This window comes from Haemaphysalis longicornis, unplaced genomic scaffold, assembly GCF_048455015.1.
Source record: "Haemaphysalis longicornis isolate Haplotype H1 unplaced genomic scaffold, Haemaphysalis longicornis Haplotype H1 scaffold_8, whole genome shotgun sequence".
In the NCBI taxonomy this organism is placed as follows: domain Eukaryota; kingdom Metazoa; phylum Arthropoda; class Arachnida; order Ixodida; family Ixodidae; genus Haemaphysalis; species Haemaphysalis longicornis.
Window position 1 is genome coordinate 132,070,380 of NW_027526445.1, and position 21,861 is coordinate 132,092,240.

The following is a 21,861-nucleotide window of genomic DNA, read 5'->3' on the forward strand; positions in this document are numbered from 1 at the left end:
GCCAGAACTGCTTTTGATTTTAATATAACGGAAGCGTTGTCAAAACGGTGGCGAACTTTACCAGAAGCTGTCCTAACATGTAAACATCCGGTCGCTCAATTCAAAATGGTGGCCATACTCGATGGCGACGGCTCGAAAAAAAGTACATATTGAGTCGACACAATCACAGATTACTCCGTGCAGCGGGTTAAAATTTACAGCCTTTGCAAGGCACATTCGTTGAAAGCATGATTTGGATGAAACTTGCCAAGCAGACGGTGTAACAGCAGTGTGTTAGCGTGCGCCGACATCTCTCACTTTCGCAAAGCCAGGGAACGTTTGGAAACTCCACTCGACTATTTGAAAAACCGAATAGTGGGAATTCGATTCGCGAATCGAAATATTCGCAGAGGTACTACCATATTTACTCGCGTAATCCTCGCACTCGCGTAATCCTCGCACCCCTAATGTGAGCCACCAAAACTTGGATTTTTTGGTTCCTCGCATAATCCTCGCACCCCCAACTTTGCAGCGGCGAAAGTTGCCTGCTCGCGAAACCCGCATGGTGCACGCGCTCTCCAACGCGCGCCCTACCCCGCCGCCTCCGTTCGGCGGAGAGCGCTGTGTCTCCAAGGCCATCCAGGCGCCCTAACAACCTGCATGGCTACTCCCTAACAGGCGCCCTAAAACGCTACTCACACTGTCCTTGAGCCGGTTTCGCGCATGTTTCGCGTGCGCGCAACAAGACGGTGTTCGCGCAGCCCGCGGTCGTGTCGTCGTGTCGCCGTCGTGGTCCCGCCATTGAGCGGCAGCAGTCAGTGAGTCACTCGCGTCAGTGGTGGATGGCTCGCTGCCGTTTTGAGAACTTTTTGATCTAATTGTTTTAAGCTTGGTGCTGCTTCGCCATGGGGAGGAACGCCAGCTACACTGCCGCTTTCAAATTGAAAGCGAAAGTATGCGATCGAACACGGCAACCGTGCCGCAGGCAGGCACTTCGGCGTCACCGACTTCAACGTGCGTTACTGGAATAGGGCACGCACATGACGACGACGAGATAGGGCGCGCGCCAGAAAGCAGAGGCGGCAATTTCGTGATCGCTGATCGACGGGAGACTGTTTATGTTGTAAATAATAAAATAAAAAGAAATAGCTGCTGTTGGCAACATTGAGCTGACATATACAAAAAACGACCGCTACATTTAGCGGGATTGGCAGAAGGCAAATTGGCAACCCTGTGCTCCGGATTTTTTTTTTTCCCCGCATAATTCTCGCACCCCTAACTTCGCATTGACTTTTCCGAAAAAAAAGTGCGAGGATTATGCGAGTAAATACGGTATGTATTCGATTTATATTCGAGTATTTGCACACCCGTACTTCCTTTCCCCCTTTTTTGTTTTTTCGAATTGCAAATTACGCGGGACAAAAGCATGTCATCCAGTTCCACGGCCTGCTTATCCTCACTGTCTTTCAAGAGCAGTGGGTTAAACCCCGAAATATGAAATTTTTTTTCAATAGTTTCTTCATGGTGGTTGTGATGAAAGGGACGACTAGGGATGGCTTGGGCGGGCTAGTTAGTACTGCATCGTAAGAGGGGTTAACAGTTCACCTAGACAAGGACAAACCAAGAGAGAAAGACATCAGGAGGTAGCTACATTTGTGGTTTTTTTGTTTCAGGGAGACGGGGTAGAGTGCTGTACTGGCAAAGATCTCCATCAAAGAACCCCGCAACAAAGGTGGTACTTGTTTGTGGAGGGAACGGAGCTGCTGTACTAAAACTGTTTTGTTACCGGCAATAAACTACTGGAAATGAAACCACCTGTTTCCATATGCGAAATAAAAGGTGTGGGCACAGGGTTTTAAAAAAAAAAGTGCCATGGACAGCCCTTGACGAGACCTGGCTCTTTTTTGCTGGGAACAGCCCAAACCGCACATGTATTTTTTCATCGTCATCATCCTTAACTGTGTGTGCTGCCAACTATATCTTGCGTGTTATGACAAGTCGACTAGGTGTGCAAAGATATCCCATTGTTATGCTATGCAGTGTATGATTGATGTACCCTTCTTGAAACCAATTGTGTAAGGTTGGATTTTCTGCAGTGTGTTTTACTCGGACGTCAACGCCATCAGTGCAGCATAGAAGGCTTCAATTTACTAATAAATTGCAGAGCCATGTGTCTAAACCCTACTAGTAAATAAATATTTCTTCTTGCATGTTCCCTTGCTTTAAAAAAAGCAAACACCTTTGCAAAGCTCCGCCATGTTTGGTGCTACCCAGATACGAATTAGTTATTTTCTTCTGTCGGCTTGTTGCATAAAAAAGACCTGCATGTTTTTCATTAAAAAAAAAACAAGGCGTTTTGTTGAAAAAAGTAAAATGTTAAAACGTTTTGGTTGCCTTTACACAATACATTGCAATTAGGAGAGTTTCCTTATAGCCACCACAATCATTATAGAATTACATTTACAAATTTGCTGTGCAGATCCACACGGCCGAACCGATTGTCATTTGTGTCATTTGCGTTGAAGGACAGTAGATTTGCGGTGTGACATAGGTATAACTCTGGACGCCCGAATGAGCAACATTTACCCAAAACTCCTTCATTTTAGAAAGCACTTCAGTGCTTTCGAATTTGGATGGGTCATGACCTTACACTTTATATTCAGTGCCCCTCCACTCTGTGAAGAGGAATGACCAAAGAAGATGGGCGCAGTCCAAGAGTCCAAAGAGTGTACAAAACAAAACGCGCGTTTGTTTGTTATTTGCAATTGACCATATTCTGTAGTTAATTAGCTGAATGAAATTTGGAAGAACTACAGTTTTATTCTGGAGGAAAACATGGGGATGTCCGTATCCCTCCTGTAGAGGCCCATGTCTTGACTGCACACAAGATGTCTACATTTACAACTTCAGTGTGAACTGTGTAATTTTTAAAAGTAGATGAAACTCGGCATAGTGTCAGAGTCATCTTAGCGGCTAATTCTCATTTAATTTGTTTCGAGATCGTTTCGATAAAACAAGAGTTACAGCCGTTTTCTGCTACCGTACTTCCTTTGTAGATGGGCATGCATTGACAGCAGGCGGCAATTTATAACACTCACGACTTCACTGTGAACTTGCTGATTATGACAAGTTAATGAAACTCAGTGTAATGATAGAGTCACCCAAGCGCACAGTTACAGTATTGCTTTTTTTCAACATTCCTGCAATAGATCGGGAGTTACTAGATAGTGTTGACCAAAATGTTGGTCAACTGCTGCAAGATTTTTTAAAAAATTCAGGGAAGCTTGCACTCACGCGAAGACTTGAATGCTGAAGCATTCAAGTGGGTGAGCATTGCCGGACACACAGTAAAGTTACACTATCATTGTTTGTTTGCGTAGTTGCGGTGCTAGTAATCGTCGTGATATGCATCCAAGAGGTCGCTGTCTTCTCTGCGGCGAGTGGGGAATGCAGTCATTCTCAGCATTGTAGACTTCCACCAGCTCTTCGACATTGGCTCTAGGCAGCGGTAACGGGATTTGCAAGTGGTCTCAGGAATAATTGACACACTTATAGTCATGCCTCCAGTTATCCATAATGGCTTCCAGAGAACGCGGTGTCTGTGGTGACCTCTGCCAAGGAGGGTGTCTTTTCAGCTTTAGCATTTAGCGCCAGAGATTTTTAGATGCAAAGCATCTCTTGCTCTCGGCTCTGTCGTCCGTCCGCACCTCTCCCCCTCTCCCCACCAGCTGTGCGATAGCGCGTGCGCTCCTCCTCCTCCTCTCATTCTCTCCACGCCAGCTGTGCGATAGCGCGCGCGCTGTCCCCCTCTCCACGCCAGCTGTGCGATAGCGTGCGTGCTGCTCATCACCGCAGCTGTGCTATAAGCGCGCATGCGCGTCTCCTCTCTCATCTCCTCCTCTCCACTCCATCTGCTCTATATAATAAATGAAACCACCTTCCCGCGAGGGAACCCTGAGTTGATGCGAAGCATCTCGGAGGTTCCGAAACGTTCACGAAATTGGGCATTCAAATAACAGAAAATGACGGAACTCCGAGATGCTTCGCATCAACTCAGGGTTCCCTCGCGAGAAGGTGGTGCATTTTTTTTTTTTTTTTTCACATGCGCAGTACTGCTTGACGACGAGCCAAGGACGGCGACCCCCGCTCACGAGCACATAGTATTTTCTTGTTCGCGGGTTCGATTCCCGGCCGCGGCAGCCGCTTTTCTGATGGAGGCGAAAAGCAAAAACGCCCGTGTGTACGAGATTTCGGCGCACGTTAAAGATCCCCAGGTGGTCAAAATAATCCGGAGCCCTCCACTACGGCGCGCCTCATCGCCTGCGTTGCGTCGGCGCGTTAAACCCCCACAATCAATCAATCAATCAATCAGACATTTTATCCCTAGTAAACTGTTGTCTGATGCCATCTCCCGTGCTCACCTGTCGCCCTCCAACCCAAAGGGGACCCGTTAATGTGTAACAGCTTGTCGACTGACCATCACAGCTGCGCAACAGGAGTTCATCGCCGCTGAAAGTTCGACGGCCATGCCCAAACCCACGCACGAAGCGAACCACTCCCCAGCCCAAAAAGCGACATTTTTCTGCTTATCGTCTTTGTGCTAATCGTGCTGCGATAGGAAGCTTGCGTTGCGCGACACGTCTCAGCCCCCCCCCCCCCCAACCAACGTAAACGTTGCCCCCAACCTCCTTCAAAGGCGGCGCGCGTTCTAACCGCCGCGTGCTTTCTCGTCTGCGCGGGATTTTGGCCCGTAAGCCATGGCGGCTAACTGTTTGGCAGATGTCTGTGAGTGACAGCTGCCTGCGCGGACGTTGCGCCCTCCCATATATGCAGGTGGAGAACTTTACAATAGAACTAAAACCTTACAGGCTTAATAAAATATGCTTCTTGCAAGAAAATACTCTTCTGTACCATGGCGTGTGCAGGCCGACATGGCGCTTGCTAACCATGCTAACTTTTACGCCTTATAAAATCGGTTCTACAATACTAGACGTCAAGCTAAGAAATTAGTTTCCGGAAAGCGCAAAATTGTGTATAATTTACCACTGATGAGAGAGCATAACAAGGGCTTCGAAAAGTTTGGCATATTAAAGCGGAATCATCATCATCATCATCATCATCATTAGGGCCCCAAGGATGCAGTAGCCCCGGGCCCCAAAGTTTCCTAATCCGGCACTGTATGCAGGAGTGGTCAGACAGCTTGCGTAGAAAGGCAATGAGAAGACAAGGTAGATAATTTGAGACGAGGCGCATGACACCGACGCTCATATGTGACGACCACATGAGACGACCCTACGTGAAACGACAATGAAGGCAATCTTGATCAGGGGACGGGAAAGTGCTTACAACTGAGACACGAGAGCCCATTGTCGATGCCAGAACTGTGGCCATGGCACTGACATTTGCGGGTCGAGGTGATTTGCGCGAAGTGCTATACCGTTCACCTGTACACCTGTAAGCCTAATACTTGCGGCACGATACAGAACATATTTAGACATGGCAATATGTGATCCCCGTTCATCATTGCACCCAAAAGATAAAAAATTACCTTTATTTGCGAAAAAAGCACGTATAATTGATATAAGGAAATACATTATATGAGGGTCCCGTTGCAGTCGCCCGACTTTGGGACCCTCGTCTGCATACTACTGACTGTGAACTTTGTTATTTTGAACGAATAATAAACTGAAACTGAATAAACTGAAACTGAAACCTTTAAACTGCTGTCACTCAAAACCCGACCACTGGAGTCAGAACTCGTGGCTCAGGTGGGATTGTTAAAAAGCGAATAAGTAGATGGCGCTATGTTATACTGGAATTTTCTCGCTTCTCAGCGTTTTTGCCAGTTTTTTTTTCTAAAGTCTCTGCTTGAGCCAGGGACTCGAAGTCGCCACGAAGCACCCGCTCACGAGCACTCGGCATTTTCTCGCTTCTCAGCGTATTTGCCAGTTTTTTTGCTAAAGCCACTGCACGAGCCAAGGACTCTGGGGGTCGCCGCGAGGCACCCGCTCACGAGCGCACGGCATTTTCTTGCTTCTCAGCGTATTTGCCAGTTTTTTTTTTTGCTAAAGCCACTGCACGAGCCAGGGACCCGGCGGTCGCCGCGAGGCACCCGCTCACGAGGGCTTGGCATTTTCTCGCTTCTCAGCGTTTTTGCCAGTTTTTTTTTTCTAAAGTCTCTGCTTGAGCCAGGGACTCGGAGTCGCCACGAAGCACCCGCTCACGAGCACTCGGCATTTTCTCCCTTCTCAGCGTATTTGCCAGTTTTTTTGCTAAAGCCACTGCACGAGCCAAGGACGCGGGGGTTGTTGCGAGGCACCTGCTCACGAGCCCACGGCATTTTCTTGCTTCTCAGCGTATTTACCAGTTTTTTTGCTAAAGCCACTGCACGAGCCAAGGACTCGGGGGGTCGCCGCGAGGCACCCGCTCACGAGCGCACGGCATTTTCTTGCTTCTCAGCGTATTTGCCAGTTTTTTTGCTAAAGCCACTGCACGAGCCAGGGACCCGGCGGTCGCCGCGAGGCACCCGCTCACGAGGGCTTGGCATTTTCTCGCTTCTCAGCGTTTTTGCCAGTTTTTTTTTCTAAAGTCTCTGCTTGAGCCAGGGACTCGGAGTCGCCACGAAGCACCCGCTCACGAGCACTCGGCATTTTCTCGCTTCTCAGCGTATTTGCCAGTTTTTTTGCTAAAGCCACTGCACGAGCCAAGGACGCGGGGGTTGTTGCGAGGCACCTGCTCACGAGCCCACGGCATTTTCTTGCTTCTCAGCGTATTTGCCAGTTTTTTTGCTAAAGCCACTGCACGAGCCAAGGACTCGGGGGGTCGCCGCGAGGCATCCGCTCACGAGCGCACGGCATTTTCTTGCTTCTCAGCGTATTTGCCAGTTTTTTTTGCTAAAGCCACTGCACGAGCCAGGGACCCGGCGGTCGCCGCGAGGCACCCGCTCACGAGGGCTTGGCATTTTCTCGCTTCTCAGCGTTTTTGCCAGTTTTTTTTTTTTCTAAAGTCTCTGCTTGAGCCAGGGACTCGGAGTCGCCACGAAGTACCCGCTCACGAGCACTCGGCATTTTCTCGCTTTTCAGCGTATTTGCCAGTTTTTTGCTGAAGCCACTGCACGAGCCAGGGACTCGGAGTCGCCTCAAGGCACCCGTTCACGAGCACTCGGCATTTTCTCGCTTCTCGGCGTTTTTGCCAGTTCTTTTTGCTAAAGCCACTGCACGAGCCAAGGACGCGGGGGTTGTTGCGAGGCACCTGCTCACGAGCCCACGGCATTTTCTTGCTTCTCAGCGTATTTGCCAGTTTTTTTGCTGAAGCCACTGCACGAGCCAGGGACTCGGAGTCGCCTCGAGGCACCCGTTCACGAGCACTCGGCATTTTCTCGCTTCTCGGCGTTTTTGCCAGTTCTTTTAAGTGCGAATGCACTTTATAAGCGACCCCAAACCATCCACCGCCGCCGGCGGCGGCGGCGGCGTCCGCAGTGCTCCTCTATATTTAAAAAAGAAACAGCATCCGGCGCCAGGTTTCGATCCGAGGACTTTGCGGCCGCAGCGCGACGCTCTACCGACCAAGCCATGGACGCGACGCTGATATCAGTGTTAGTGACGCACTTTATATCTTTAACGCATTCCAACTACGTCGTCAGCGGCGTGCGTTGGCGACTCAGCGGCGTTATAGCGGCTTGATAACTGCGTGGTGTACACGTGATACTACAAACCCGATGGAAGAGATGGAAGATAAGGCGGCGAGGCGGTGGGCTGCGGGGGCCGAGCGCAAGCGCCGCAAGCGGGCCGACAACCGTGCATTCGCACTTTCACATTCTCCCCCTCGGGGAAATGCGGAGGAATTTTGCTAAAGCCACTGCACGAGCCAAGGACGCGGGGGTTGTTGCGAAGCACCTGCTCACGAGCCCACGGCATTTTCTTGCTTCTCAGCGTATTTGCCAGTTTTTTTGCTAAAGCCACTGCACGAGCCAAGGACTCGGGGGGTCGCCGTGAGGCACCCGCTCACGAGCGCACGGCATTTTCTTGCTTCTCAGCGTATTTGCCAGTTTTTTTGCTGAAGCCACTGCACGAGCCAGGAACTCGGAGTCGCCTCGAGGCACCCGTTCACGAGCACTCGGCATTTTCTCGCTTCTCGGCGTTTTTGCCAGTTCTTTTTGCTAAAGCCACTGCACGAGCCAAGGACGCGGGGGTTGTTGCGAGGCGCCTGCTCACGAGCCCACGGCATTTTCTTGCTTCTCAGCGTATTTGCCAGTTTTTTTGCTAAAGCCACTGCACGAGCCAAGGACTCGGGGGGTCGCCGTGAGGCACCCACTCACGAGCGCACGGCATTTTCTTGCTTCTCAGCGTATTTGCCAGTTTTTTTTGCTAAAGCCACTGCACGAGCCAGGGACCCGGCGGTCGCCGCGAGGCACCCGCTCACGAGGGCTTGGCATTTGCTCGCTTCTCAGCGTTTTTGCCAGTTTTTTTTCTAATGTCTCTGCTTGAGCCAGGGACTCGGAGTCGCCACGAAGCACCCGCTCACGAGCACTCGGCATTTTCTCGCTTCTCAGCGTATTTGCCAGTTTTTTTGCTAAAGCCACTGCACGAGCCAGGGTCTCGGAGTCGCCACGAGGCACCCGCTCACGAGCACTCGGGATTTTCTCGCTTCTCGGCGTTTTTGCCAGTTCTTTTTGCTAAAGCCACTGCACGAGCCAGGAACTCGGAAGTCGCCGCGTGGCATCCGCTCACGAGCGCTCGGCATTTTCTCACTTCACAGCGTTTTTGCCAGTTTTAGATGCGGAGCGTCTCTTGCTCGGGGGTATGTCCCGCGGCGTCGGCGTCCGCACTCACACTACGCATGCGCAACTCTCCTTCCCGCTCTCCAACAGCTGCGCGTTACTCTCCCCACTTTTCTCCTACCACCTGCTTGCGCTTCTCCTGCATTCTTGCTTCTGCTCTCGCGGCGCATGCGCTACTCCTCCTAGAAGCAACAGTCAGTGAGTGGGCTGACGCAAGCACGCGTCAGCATCAGCCCAAACACTAATGGCAACGTTACAGCAGAGCTGCCGTAGCACTGTCGAATCCGCATCGCCGGCAGTTTCTGCGAATGCCCCCACGTACTGATCTCGTGAGCCGCTTAATTAAAAAGCGACCGTGGACGTGACGCAGGCGCTGTGAGTGCAAACATTACCGCGGCTATAGAACGACTCGCGACGCTCGAGACAGTGGGTGGCAAGACGCGCGCTGGGAGCAGCCGGCCGGTCTGCCTACAGGTCCGCCTACAGATGTGTTCGGCTTAGCACTGCGGCGGATATTCGATTGCCGCTCTTTTAATGCAACCCGCCATCGCATCACTAACTCCTTTCTCATATAAGCTGCCATGGTTGGGACTTGGCAGCGGTACAAGCTATCACTCGAGCTACCTGCGCCGGCCTGGGCCACTTCGCGGCCGTGGCCGCCGCCTGCACAGCGACCGTGCGGCTCTTTACGTGTCTCCGGCGCGTTTTCGCATCCAACAGAGTGCCTGGAATCGCTGTAGAACTGTAGAACTCGCGGCCAGCTGCGCGATGAGCCGGCGAAATGACGGCGCCTCCGCCGCCAGCGATCGGATCGTTCGTTCTCGAGAGCAGAAGCTCCGCCCTCCGGCCCTCCGATTGGAGCGGCGAGCCGGCCCAGCCGTTGAAAAATGCCGGCAGTGCGGAAGCGGCAAACTCAAACTCGTGACGTATTTGGATGTTGTTTATTTCATGGAGGAAGCTGGTTTATTTACACAATATCCACGGGATGTCGATTGCGCGTGGTCCTCTGCTGGCTGCTCGTTTGCGTTTCGCACACTTTAAAATTGATTTTAAATATGTTCTGTATTCGCCGCTGATATTTTGCAGATGATGTATATGTGTTCACACCAATCTACCTCCGAAGTTATCTCGCCTTCAAAATTTTGTGTCAGTACCCCTTTAATTATTGTTGTCAGCTGTCAACAATTGACATGCCCACCAGTTGCTTCTAGAATTCAGCCGCTGTAGATGACGTTGGTCACTCCAGACGAAATGAAACAATTCACCCGTAAGTGGGACGTACATTCCAGATGAAGGGCTTTGCGGGGATGACGATCCATCCGTAAATATGTGAGTTCTAGCCGAATGCATTTCATACATGTATTCTAGCACGATTTCAATATGGGGCATTGTCTTTTTGGGGCAAATTCTAGGGATGCGACACTGTATTTGTGAGACTAACGTTCCAAGGAGGGAAATGTGAAGGCATATTATTTGTTTGGGCTGGTTTCGAAATATATACAGGGCATACTGCCAATTGCTTTGGCAAATCCAGAGCTCGAGCAGCTGGAGGTTAGCCGACTTAATTTACTTCCTCCGCCACAAGCCGCATCAGTGGAGGATCTTTACAGACTCCAAGGCAGCTCTGCAAGTTTTGTCAAGGGGGAGCAGGTCTTCCCCCCACCATCCTCCGATGTCTCCTACCTTCACCACCTCGCTTGCATTGCTGGACACAGTATAGAATGGCAATGGATACACCTGGTCAGTGTGGTATGATTGAAAAAAAAAAAAAAAAAAAAACTCCCACCTCCCCTCGCGGGAACCCCTGTGTAGATGCGACGCATAGGCGGAGCGGCGAAGGGACCGCGTTTTATAGCGCGCATAACGTTGAGGGGACTGCGTAAGCCGGACCCAGTCGATGACTACGTTGGCGTACTTGTAAAGCGGCGTGGACTGTAGGTGTTTGAGCCAAGCGTGGATGTGGCTTCGCCGGAGAACGGCACACCGGTTATATGCGCAGCGCGCCCGAAGGAGAGGAAACCGCGGAAGTGAGAGTACTGCACATGCGCCGGCCCCAGCGCGTCTGCCGCGGCTATGACGCAACACAATCCACTTTAATCCAAGCCAATCCAATCGAATCCAATCCAATGCCCCTCGCGAGAGAGTGTTCGCTATCGGAGAGGAGAGGGGGTGAGCGGCGGAGAGCGCAGCTGGCGCGGCGAGGAGAATGGGGAGGGGCGGACAACGCCGACGACGCCGGAGGGACAAGGCGAGTGAATGAGATGCTCTGCATCTAAAAGGTGATGAAGCGGCCCGTAAGGGCCTCAACCACAGGAAATACCGTGAAGTGTTCTTTACAAAAACAGAGGATTCTGCCATGGCGCATCACTTTGCACTAACTAAAAGAAACCGGCTATGGCGCAACAAACCGAATAACGAAGTCTTTTTGCGCGCGATTGACCATGAATTGAAATCAAGACTTCCAAGACAGCTCCCTCGTAGCCTAGAGACATCATATTATCCCCTACGACTGAACTCGGCTTACACCAACAGTTACCTTTTTCGCCTCGGACTGACGACCAACCCGTACAGCGATAACTGTTCTTCTGTAGAAACCGTTGAGCATATTTTATTGGCATGTGTGGTCTACTTGGCACCAAGATCCCCTTTTGTTGAAGACATTGAATGCCTAGATCAAGGGCCGTTAATTTTGAAGACTATCCTAGGACCGTGGACTTGTCCTTCAAAGCAGCGTCAGGCTATAAAAAGTTTGTTTTCGTATTTGGAGGACATTGGTCAAATTTCAAAATTGTGAATTCTGTGACGCAATCTACAAAATGCCCGCCAAGCACGTTTAAGCCACGCCAGTGTTTTTTTCTTTCTGCCCACCTCTTTCTAGGGCCTGTTCTTCCTTACGTCTCCGATCCCTTGCAGAAAATCATGTAGGCGATTGCAAACGCTGGCAAAACTCTGCTTTTTCAATAAAGAGCCTTCTCTCTCTCTCTCTCTCTCTCTCTCTCTCTCTCTCTCTCTCTCTCTCTCTCTCTCTCTCTCTCTCTCTCTCTCTCTCTCTCTCTCTATGCTTCCAGAACACTCACAACGACCACCCCTTCTCCGATCACTTATCTTTAAAACTGCGTGTCAGTTCATGCACAGATATTTATTTGAAGAGCAACGGCAGTTGAAGTGAGCGTTCCAGAAGCAGAACCCTGGTGTGTCAATTGTGAGGACAGCTCTTAGCAATATTGGAGGCTAGCTAGCCTGGAGAAAGCATGTAGCGGGTACCGCTGAGGAAGCCCTGAGTAAACATAGATAAATGGTTTTTGCAAGAAGTCCTTGAAAGCACTTGAAAAGTTCTTGAATCTGCTTGAAAAGAAGTTATTTAAACGTCAACAAGAAATTGCTGAGACGTCCTGCAAGAAGTTTTGTAGACGTCTTGCGAGCACCCAAATAGACGGCTATGTGCGTCGCAATAGATGTTTATAGCTTCGCAATAGACAAGACGTCTTCAGGACAGCTTGCATAAATAACTTCTTGGCTGAGACCTCCCTAAGAAGCTTTAATCGTCTTTTGTAGACTACTTTTCAATTTCCAATAGGCCTTTTTGCGTTTCATCGGTTGCGATTTGGTGGTCTGTAAGCCCCTGACGGCAGCCGTCATCGCCACAGATTGTTGGCTTGTTTAAGTTGACATCGCAGCCAGATGGAAATTGGGGAATTGTGGGAACGCTTCTGACGACAGTTGTCATCGTCGCTTGACTATTTACTAGGTGGGTACGTGAGAATGTTACTTGGTTAATTGGTAAAGTAGCCGGGAGTCGTTGACAGCAGCTGTCCTTGTCTCACTGGCAAATCCACCTGAATGGGTCGGTTGTTTTGACTACATCAGCCTTAAGGCGAAACCACATGCACGCGCAAAATCGCAGTACTCGCGCAACGATGTGCGCCGGCGCCGACATACGCCACTGATTTTAAGTCGCCCGACGACGCCGCAGAGCGTGAGTGACCACATAAGTGCCGCAACGTCCGGGTAATCCCAGCGTACTCCAATGCACCGCGCAGTGTGGCTACTACCCCGGACCCAGACTTGTGGCAACCGGTTTAACTACATTTTCACTGAAATAAAACAAATGTCAATACTCATACAATAATCCCTGCGATACATATGTGGTGCAAGCTGGGAACCTCTTTCCCTCTCGCACTCACTCATAAAATAACATATACAGTAGAGTCGCGCTTATTCAAACGCGGACAATTCAAACTTTCAGTTAATTCAAAAAAATTAAAAATTTTTGTTGGCTCGCTACGTTTTCAATGTAATTTAAAGGCGCCTAATTCAAACTGCCCCATTGTGCAGATCGCGTTAATTCGTACTTTTTGCTTGTTCTTGCCGGAAAATATGGTGCATTTGCCAACTCTAGCTGTACATTCGCATTTTTATCTCTAACAATCACAGATAAAGGCGATTACCTGCACGCACGTGTCAAAGCAAAACCGCGCATGCCAACAACCGCCTGTGGATTCAGGAAGGAAGAAAGAAAAAAACATGACGTCAGGCGGGGCAGGCGCCTCGATTTTGAACAAAAGACACCACCTGCCACGCTTTTTAACTTGACATCTTAGCAGTTTTGTTTTGCTGTGCGGCCATTTTTGTTGTTTTTCGAACCTGACCCAAAAGTTCGCCCATCCTGTATTTTTCACTTGATATCTCTGTAGTTTGGGTGGGCCGTGGGCGTTCTTCAGAACTTTGCGTTTTATCACATAATTAATAGTTCAGTTGGCTTATTTATCAGTTAGCTTAGCTTGCTATGTGACCTGACCGCCAGATAACGTAATTGAGAGAGGTCAACGTCAACAGCATTGCCGAAGTTTGCGTTGATGTCTGGCAGACTCTGACTTGGGCGTAACAAGCTTGTAGCAATGTATGTGGAGAACGCCGGAGTACGCGCATTTTACGCGTGATCACGCAGAGCTACGTCGTTGCGCCAGTATGTCTATTTTACACGTTCATGTGTGGTTCCCTTAACGTTGGGCCTAACAGGAAGCCAAGTGAAGTCAAACCACTTGAACTTTCAACAGCGTGTGTTGGTTGTCGGCGGTCTTTAAGTCTAAGGCCGCAACGCATTTACTGGGTCCACATAATTTTCTAAAGCCCCGGAACCGTAGCGCTTTTGCGGAGAGAAAGAAAGAGAGAAGAAACGTACCTGTGCTCAATTCGCATTCCTAAGACCCTGGGATCGATCCCGATCCCGCCCAAAATTTTTTGAGTAAATTTACTGTTATTCGATCTCTTCGCGCCATCGGCCATTTTTGGAGCTGTTTCGTTGCTGTTTAGGAGCTGTTTAGGGCCCTGACAGGGCCTTAAAATGTTTTCGCATTAAAATTCAAATTGTACCTCTTCAAGGCCCGGATTTCATCAAAGCTACGTAGAAGAGACCGAGAGAGGGACAAGACCGACTATCGAAACGACCATTCGGTGCTAGTTGGCAGGGCCTCCAGCGCTGCGGGGTGCACTTTAGTCTGGGATGCCCTGGCACTGTTTGGGTCCTGGTTTATAGTGACGTCATAGTGTAGCCCGGTATGTGCAGGCTGGTCAGCCGATTCACCCATTGCTCGCAAGTAGCGTTCACGATGGGTGGTTAAGACGGGCTTTTATGTCGCTGCTTAGACGTTCATGTACAGGTAAGCCGGAATGTAGTAGAATATGTCTCGTTCGAATCAATATTTTTGTTGTGTACGTACCTAATATTGCGACCGACATTAATCGCTTCGCTAGTCATGTGTCCTTTCATTCTCGGTAAACTAAAGGAAACCCGATAGGGGTGGGTAATTTATATTTGTGCAAAAGAGTTGAAAGAAATGGTCTTCGAGAAACCACGCTTCTCGGGCAGGTATACTTCCCACTGCCTTTATTGTGGCAGTGTCTTGACGGACTTCGAGAATGCATGCTCCGTTAGGCATGTTCCACATCGGTATAGATTGGTCATAACCTTTTAAACTTTGTTCCCGGTGCAGGCATAGAAGGCGACGACATGACAACAGCCAGTATTTCATCGCCTTGGCGAGGCGAAGAGGAACGATCGAAATGGATGCACGATGCACCCCAGAGGACAGCTGAATAAACTACGCACAATACTTACATCTTAATAGTGTTTCGTAATACGACAAGAATTTATTAGGCGCCATCGCCGTCGTGCTGGACCGCAGAGTGGTGCCTTCTGCGGACGCACATCCTCTCGCAGGACGCCCTCGTTGCAAATCTGTTGGCACCCGAGAGGCACCGGCGCCTGGCCAAAGCCGGTGCAGATATCGGTAGGCACCGAGTGCGGGTGGCAGACTTGATTGCGAAGTACGTGTACTTGAGTTCGTGCGGGCGACACCTAACTCGGCGGGGCACTCTGCACGCCAGCTGCGAAGGCCTTGGTTGCACGCCGTGCCTTGTCCCGCTGCCGCACTTCTTTTCGCACTGCATTAACGTACGGAAGAGGAGCGCCCCGTCGGCGCGTGAGGGGCACTTGCCTGACGGAAATTGCCACAGGCGGCAGTTGCGGCCGTTAAAGTACCACAGGGAGGTTCCCCGGTAGTCGGGCCGCGTGCAGGTGGAGAGCGTTGTTGCGTCGGTGCATCTAGGCGAACCACGTTCGCTATGGACGCAGGTACTCTCGCAGCGCGCTTTAGACGGGAACCTATTGGAGCCCTTGAGGCACGTGGCAGCACTGCTTCCTCTAGAGGCCATGCACGTTTTCCCCCAAGGATCGTAGTAGAATTTAGGCGTGGACCGAGTGCAATACGAGTAGTAGACGGCGCCACACATCAGCCCCGCTACGCTAACCTCTTCGCGACCGGTGCTGAACCTGCCTCGTGACACCATTGTAAGGCGCTTGTCCGTGTGTTCCTTTCTTTGTCCCCGTTTCTGTGCGCTATTACCTTCAAAATGAGTAAGGGTCTTTGTAGTGACTTCATGCCGCGCAACGGCCTTCGTGGTTACCGAGCGCGTGCGTCGACACGTCCTAGTTGTGGTCCAAGGCAAGAAGGGGGGAACGCGCTGTCCAGTTTTGAATGCTCTGGCTGCTATCAAGATCGACTTGCCGGTATCAGCTTCGGGGGGCGTGGTCTCGCGTTCTGTAGTAGATCCGAACACCCTGGAGGCGGGCTGGATGTGGTAGACAGTAAGCGACACGGCTGCGAGGAGGAGCGAAGCAGTCAGAGCAAGCAGCGCGAGGCCCAGCGCCGACGCCCAAGACGTTTGGTCGCTCCGGAGGCTTCGACTGTGCACGTGTTCCGAGCGCGGGGAGGAACTCTCCTCTGTGATGGTCTCCGAGATGTTGGTACTCGACGAGTATGGTATAGCGGCCAGGTAGTCACTCACCAAGGCCGCTGTGCTATTTGGCGACGCATCACTGCCACCCCGAAGGCGTCGGTGGGACAGGTACCGATGCCAGAAGGACACTATCTGGTCGGTGTTCTCGGACAAGGACGTCCCCGATGAGCTGTCGCTGTGTGGCTTGTACCGCGGCATGGTCTAAACGGCCTTCCTCCCCCTGTTTACTCGGGGTCTACTACTGGAACGATGATGACGATGATGGTATAGTCGTCGCTAACATTCTGCGCCGTAGGTACGGTGAAACATTGATCGGAGCTTTTAAACGACAATGATGATGATGGTGTCCTAAAAATGCAGAATGTACTCATGCCAGTAGCTGGTCAGATCTCTATTTTTACGGCAATGTCTTGCTCTTCCGGAGGTCGGCCTGGTGGTATGTGATGTTGGGGTGCTTCCCAGTCTTATTAAAGTTGTTTTTCTTCCTCTGAGGCGACGCAGCCAAAACAGCATTCCGAAGAGCAAACTGGGAGGCTAGTACTGACTTCAGTGTGGAGAAAGAGAGAACATTCATCTTCAAGTTCTACACTCTGTAGTTACCTGTACGTAAGAAGCCGACAACACGCCATTGGCAGTCAAGACGCAGTTTTGAAGGGTCCCTGCCACAATCTAGTCCACTCTTTTGAAGAATCTGCGATGTTTTTATTACGTGGTCAATATAGCCGTGTACAATTCTCAGGTTTTCAGGCCAGAAATACTCGAGCGAAATGATTAATGCCCGCCAGAAAACTTTGAATACCGTTCAAAAGACCGATTGAAAGTTTTGTGATCCTGCTTTCCATTTCTATTGCAACAACATTTTCGCCTATTTAAAGCACACCTTTATTGTCCTCTGTGATGCCACTGTATGTCAATACGCCCTGCAGGAAAGCCAACTTTCTCGGACGATGATGATGAATGATCGTGGGTGAAGTGTACGCAAAAAATCCCGGGCCGTCTCCACTAACGTGAAACCTGCAGAGAGGCGAAACATGCAGTGTACAAGTGTTTTCAAAGATTGTAAGTATCTCTCTTGCCACAGCCCACGCGCTGATGTGGCGCTGGAGAAGCGCCGGTGAGAGGAGCAATTGCACGCTTGCAGAGGAGGTGGCGCCCTCTGTTTCGTTAAACCAGATTTAAGCAATTTTCATGCGCCATCTGCCTAATTTCGGGTAGTGGCAGGGGTCAACGCGAGCGCAGTGCAATGCCCGCGCCTCGCTCGGGGGGCTCGTCTTTACAGAAAGAGAATTCATTGTATCTAGTAAAAGCTTAATTGGACCCGCTGTAGTTAGCTACTACACGGGTCGGCAGGATACTCGATATAGACAACGTGCTCTTGAAGAAAGGAAACGAACCACACACAAGTTCAAGAAAAAACAAGGTCGACCGCACCAAAGGCTCTTCACACCTTTGTCCTCGTCGCAAGGTCACAACGTAGAAGTCACAACAGCTTCTACCCATTAGTTCATATCCAGGACAATACTTCGAGGCATGTTCAGCCAAACTGCCTATGATGCGCGGTGGCATCTTAACATGCTACTTTGCTCACGGGAAATATGTGTTACACCTTAACCTGGAACTACACACCGTTTCACGGTGTTATTGGCTACTTTTATGGAACGAGAGGACCAACCCTTGAGGAAAGCTTCTTCCCCCAGCGCCACCAGCTCATGCTGCAGGATATGATCAAAGAGGCACCGGCACCAGGTAGGTATGCTTTTCTTGCTTCGACCGACCACCCGACCCGATCAGGCCTAGCGTCGATAGCCGGCTGGTATTTGAGTGTAACACAAATTATAAACTGTCTACAAACAGCTTCTGCTTATGCTTGACGATTGCTGAAGCGGACAGGGAGCATTCCACGAATCTTGAAATCATGTTAATTTTTAACCTGTTTTTATCCATTATACAATTTTCTTTCAATAGGCGTTACGGTGTAGCGCGAGCCGTTGGAAAACAAGTTTCCCGGTGTTTTATTAGTACCGTGACTACATGAGATCACGACAAAGACAACAGCAGACGCCGACAACTCCCGCCCCTACGGTGCTTCGCCCGTAAAAAAACGCTTCCCATGGCTGGAATCGAACCTGGGCCCCTCGCGTTAAGAAGCCGGCGTCAATCTAATTTCTACGTTTCGACATAGTCGGAGCAAACATGAATCAGCGGGTACCGGTTCGCGCCGTGCACCCCAAAATCAAATGTTAGGCCTACGGAGTGCAATCCGAGAGTTGCTGTGGGTATTTTAGAAAGGTATTCAGAGTAGCCCATAGAGCGGACGCGCGTCAAGGGAAACTCGAATAAGCGTACACGTCTCTTAAGCGAAACAGTTTAACAAAGTAATTTGCTTTCTCTAAAATCAATGCTAAGTTGCGTTCGATGATTGAAACACCGTTTTGCAGGCAACAGGGATAAACAAAAGTGAAACTGAGCGCCATGGAGGAAATAAAAGGTAGAAAAGAAAGAAAAGAAAAGGCTGAGCGCCATATTAACTTTTTCACTGTCGCTATCCACAATTCAATCGGGTCCGTTGGATTGGATTTTTTGTTTGTGGACATCATTTTGTAAGTTGTGTCCCCCCAGCGTTGGTTCGTCGCGTTTTAAATGGGTGCTCCTGCTTTTCATCCCGCACGCGCCGGCGCCGCTGGTGCCTTACCGCGCAGTTTGGAACGCGCCATATTTTTCTTGCACAGCCACTTTTTTGCGCTTAAAAAACCAACCCAACGAGCGTTCCTAACTAAATGAACGCGAGCGCTGCCGGTTAATAACGTATGAGTTTGCGTCAAATGTACCTGCAGTTTTTGTTTTTTGCTAAATAACGGGGAGGTGTACGACAAGCGCCAGCGGTTCGCGAGTCTGGAACGGTTATGACTATATAAACGGCTTGATTTTTGAGGCCTCTGTGGGACGCCTCTACGACGGTACGCCGGGCTCTACTTGGGTCCGTTTTCTCACTGCGCCGCCTGGTTTCGGTCGTCGAGCTTTGTGCATTACGCGGTATGAATTGACGTGGCAAAGACGTATGATCAGGCATCGCCCGAACTTCTTTAAAACATGTTAGAGCAAGTAAATGTAGGGTTTGTTATTTTTGATGGTGTGCGCACGGCGTATACAGGGTGTACAACTAAGCTCGTTGCCAACAAAACCATTGGAAAACCCACCCCGGTTCAACGGTCTGTACGCCAGGGTTGCCCGTTGTTCCGGTTACGTTTTTGTGTCTACATAGAAGATTTTTGTTAGAGCATTATTAAGAGTCGAAGACACGATGGTTTTCTACTAGAGTCATGCGAGGTGCGTGTTTTGGCGCATGCGGACGATATTGCTCTCTTTTGTGTTGATAGGAGCAGTATAAGCATTGGTGTAAATTCGCTAAATGCTTACTGTAAGTACAGTGGCAGTGGCGTAAACCGGCAGAAATGATTTGGTTTTTGGCATGGCCACCGGTACACTACACCACGTGTGTTTGAGTGCATCAGCTCGCATACGATGCCAGCGATGTATTTGCAAGCGCCGTTAAAAATTATCTCGACAGTGATCCTCATTGGCACAGGCAGGAAACTGCGAGAAAAGGCCGGGAAATGGAAAGGCACTGGCCTTTCAATGTTTGCCAGGGCTTCAGCATGTAACGTGTTCTTTATGAGCAAACTCTGGTGCGTTCTTCAGGTATACATACTTCACTGGTCGGCAAGAACGTACAGGCTCTGAATCGTGTGTCTGCAGTGTTTATATGGGGGTTGACGTGGGAACAAACGAGCTGCATGAACTTGTTTAAAGGAGCCATGAAGACAAAATACAAGTTGGGTTTATTAGAAAGACTGCTTAGCCCCGATAACAATGATACCGATATCATCGCAATCTTCGAACAAATAACGGAGATATTAAAGGAAATGTGTGAAGCAGTCGCGACCCCCTAGCCAATTTCCCGCAACTTTTCTATGACGTCACGGAACCTTGTTTGTGCGATTGGCGGCCGCATAACTGACCTGTCGCGACGACACATGACTGGACGGCTGTAATGGGGCCTCTTGTTCCATTTTACCGCATCTCTTGAATGCAACCGCGCAGTTAACGCCCTGAAAATTGTATTTTATTGTTGGCCCGTATGACGTCATTCTTGCTCATAACACGTCACTGTGGCGCAAAATTTGAAAGTTCTTAACTACTTCTTGCTTTTTTTTCGTTAAAAAACATCTATTGTGGCTGTAATGGAGCTGAGTGAGATACTGAATCCTAGTTCTTTCAAATTCAACGAAGTTGTATTTTCTCTTCATGGCTCCTTTAAGCGAGTTCGCGTCGGGGGTTTCTCTCTCTCGCATTTGTTTTTGTGACAAGTTTTCAATCGTTTTTCCTTCTGCGTGACGTGAATGATCCTTTCTTGCGCACTGTGTGCCAAGCTAGGACGCTACAGGATTTGTTTTGTCTGCGTTTGTTTCTTTTGGCTCACCAAGGGGATATTTTCATGGGGTGGTACTGGAAACAAAGTTTTTTACGAGCCAACTTCACGCTGGAATACTTGCCAAGCGTGATGCAGAAAAAGACTGTACCATACCTTGCGGATATTGTTTTGCCTGTGCCGATGTACACATCCATGTACTGCGCAGGGCCTGGACAAGACGTACTTAAACGAGTTGAAAAGAATGGCAGTGCCGCCATGGGTTAAGTCGTTCTTTTTCAAACGCCACGTGGGCGTCCTTCCAGTGGAAACCTCGAATAAAGAGAAAGGTCTGCACATTCCATGGGGGGTTGACTCTTACCCGAGACGGTTGAACATGTTTTCTTGAAGTGTTGGGTTGGGGTCTTTTTTGGGATGTGCTTCAGCGCACATTAAAGGACTTCCCCTGGATGCCTACGGGATCAGGTTTCTACCCATTCCAAGCGAGGACGGGGTACAATATGACCTCGTAATGTTTCTTTCCCTGCACGGAATTTGGAAATAAATCACGCATGGCAATACGCCATCGCGATAGCGCTGCTAAGAGGTCCAAAGAGTACTTTTCTGAGTCTGTTCAGCTCACTAGCGATAGAGCGTTCAGCCCAAGCCTCCGGAATGGTTGCCCGTGTTTGAAAACAAACAAGAAACAGTCTTAGTCGTTACTCTGTTAGTCAAGTGCTGGCTAGCAGTTTTAGCACTGTAGTGTTTTGTTTGTGGTGTTGTGTTAAAGTATGGCAATAAAGAAAAAAGCGAGCTACGGGGGGGGGGGGGGTGTAACATCTTTATTTGCCTGCTTTTCGGCTGCAGGAGCTATCCCCCTCTTAGGAGGGGGCAACTACCCGCGCTTGCTGGCGTTGGACCGCCCTCAGCGCAAACTGCGCGGCGGCCCGTTGTGAGTCCAGATCTCTTTCGCCCACCGCACGGGCGAGGGGAGGCGGGAGCGCCTCGGATGAGTCAGGGTTCACGTCGCAGTTCCACATCATGTGGGCTAGGGTGGCCCTCGCGGCCCCGCACACCGCACACACATCGGTTTCGTAGAGCTCCGGGCTCGCGTGTACGGCCCACACGGGAGTCCACGTTGCTCTCACTTGCAGTTGGCGGAGGAGCACCGCCTCCTGCCTGGTGAGGTCGGGGTGCGGCCCCGGGTAGCGTCTGCGACGCTCCCGGTACCACTCCAGGACCCCTCCGTACGTGGTCACCGGGGCGGGCTCCTCCGCCTCCGTATCGTCGTCGTCGTCGATTCCGTCGTTGCCGGTTTCGGTCGTTCGAGGCACAGCGGGTCGCGGGTCGGCTGGGCGTCCTGTCAGCGCTTTCGCCGCCCTGTCCGCGTCCTCGT

General features: G+C 50.2%; 2 protein-coding genes across 2 annotated transcripts in view; both read left to right on the plus strand.

Annotated features, from left to right (window-relative positions):
- Positions 1 to 1,869, plus strand: part of Coq6 (ubiquinone biosynthesis protein COQ6, mitochondrial) — a 36,153-nt gene extending 34,284 nt beyond the window's left edge. The window contains exon 14 of the mRNA XM_077681981.1: positions 1,653 to 1,869. The gene's annotated coding sequence lies outside the window, so the exon portion shown is untranslated. The remainder of the gene's footprint in view (positions 1 to 1,652) is intronic.
- Positions 1 to 21,861, plus strand: part of LOC144149390 (endoribonuclease Dicer-S-like) — a 438,166-nt gene that overhangs the window by 167,679 nt on the left and 248,626 nt on the right. The window lies entirely within an intron of this gene.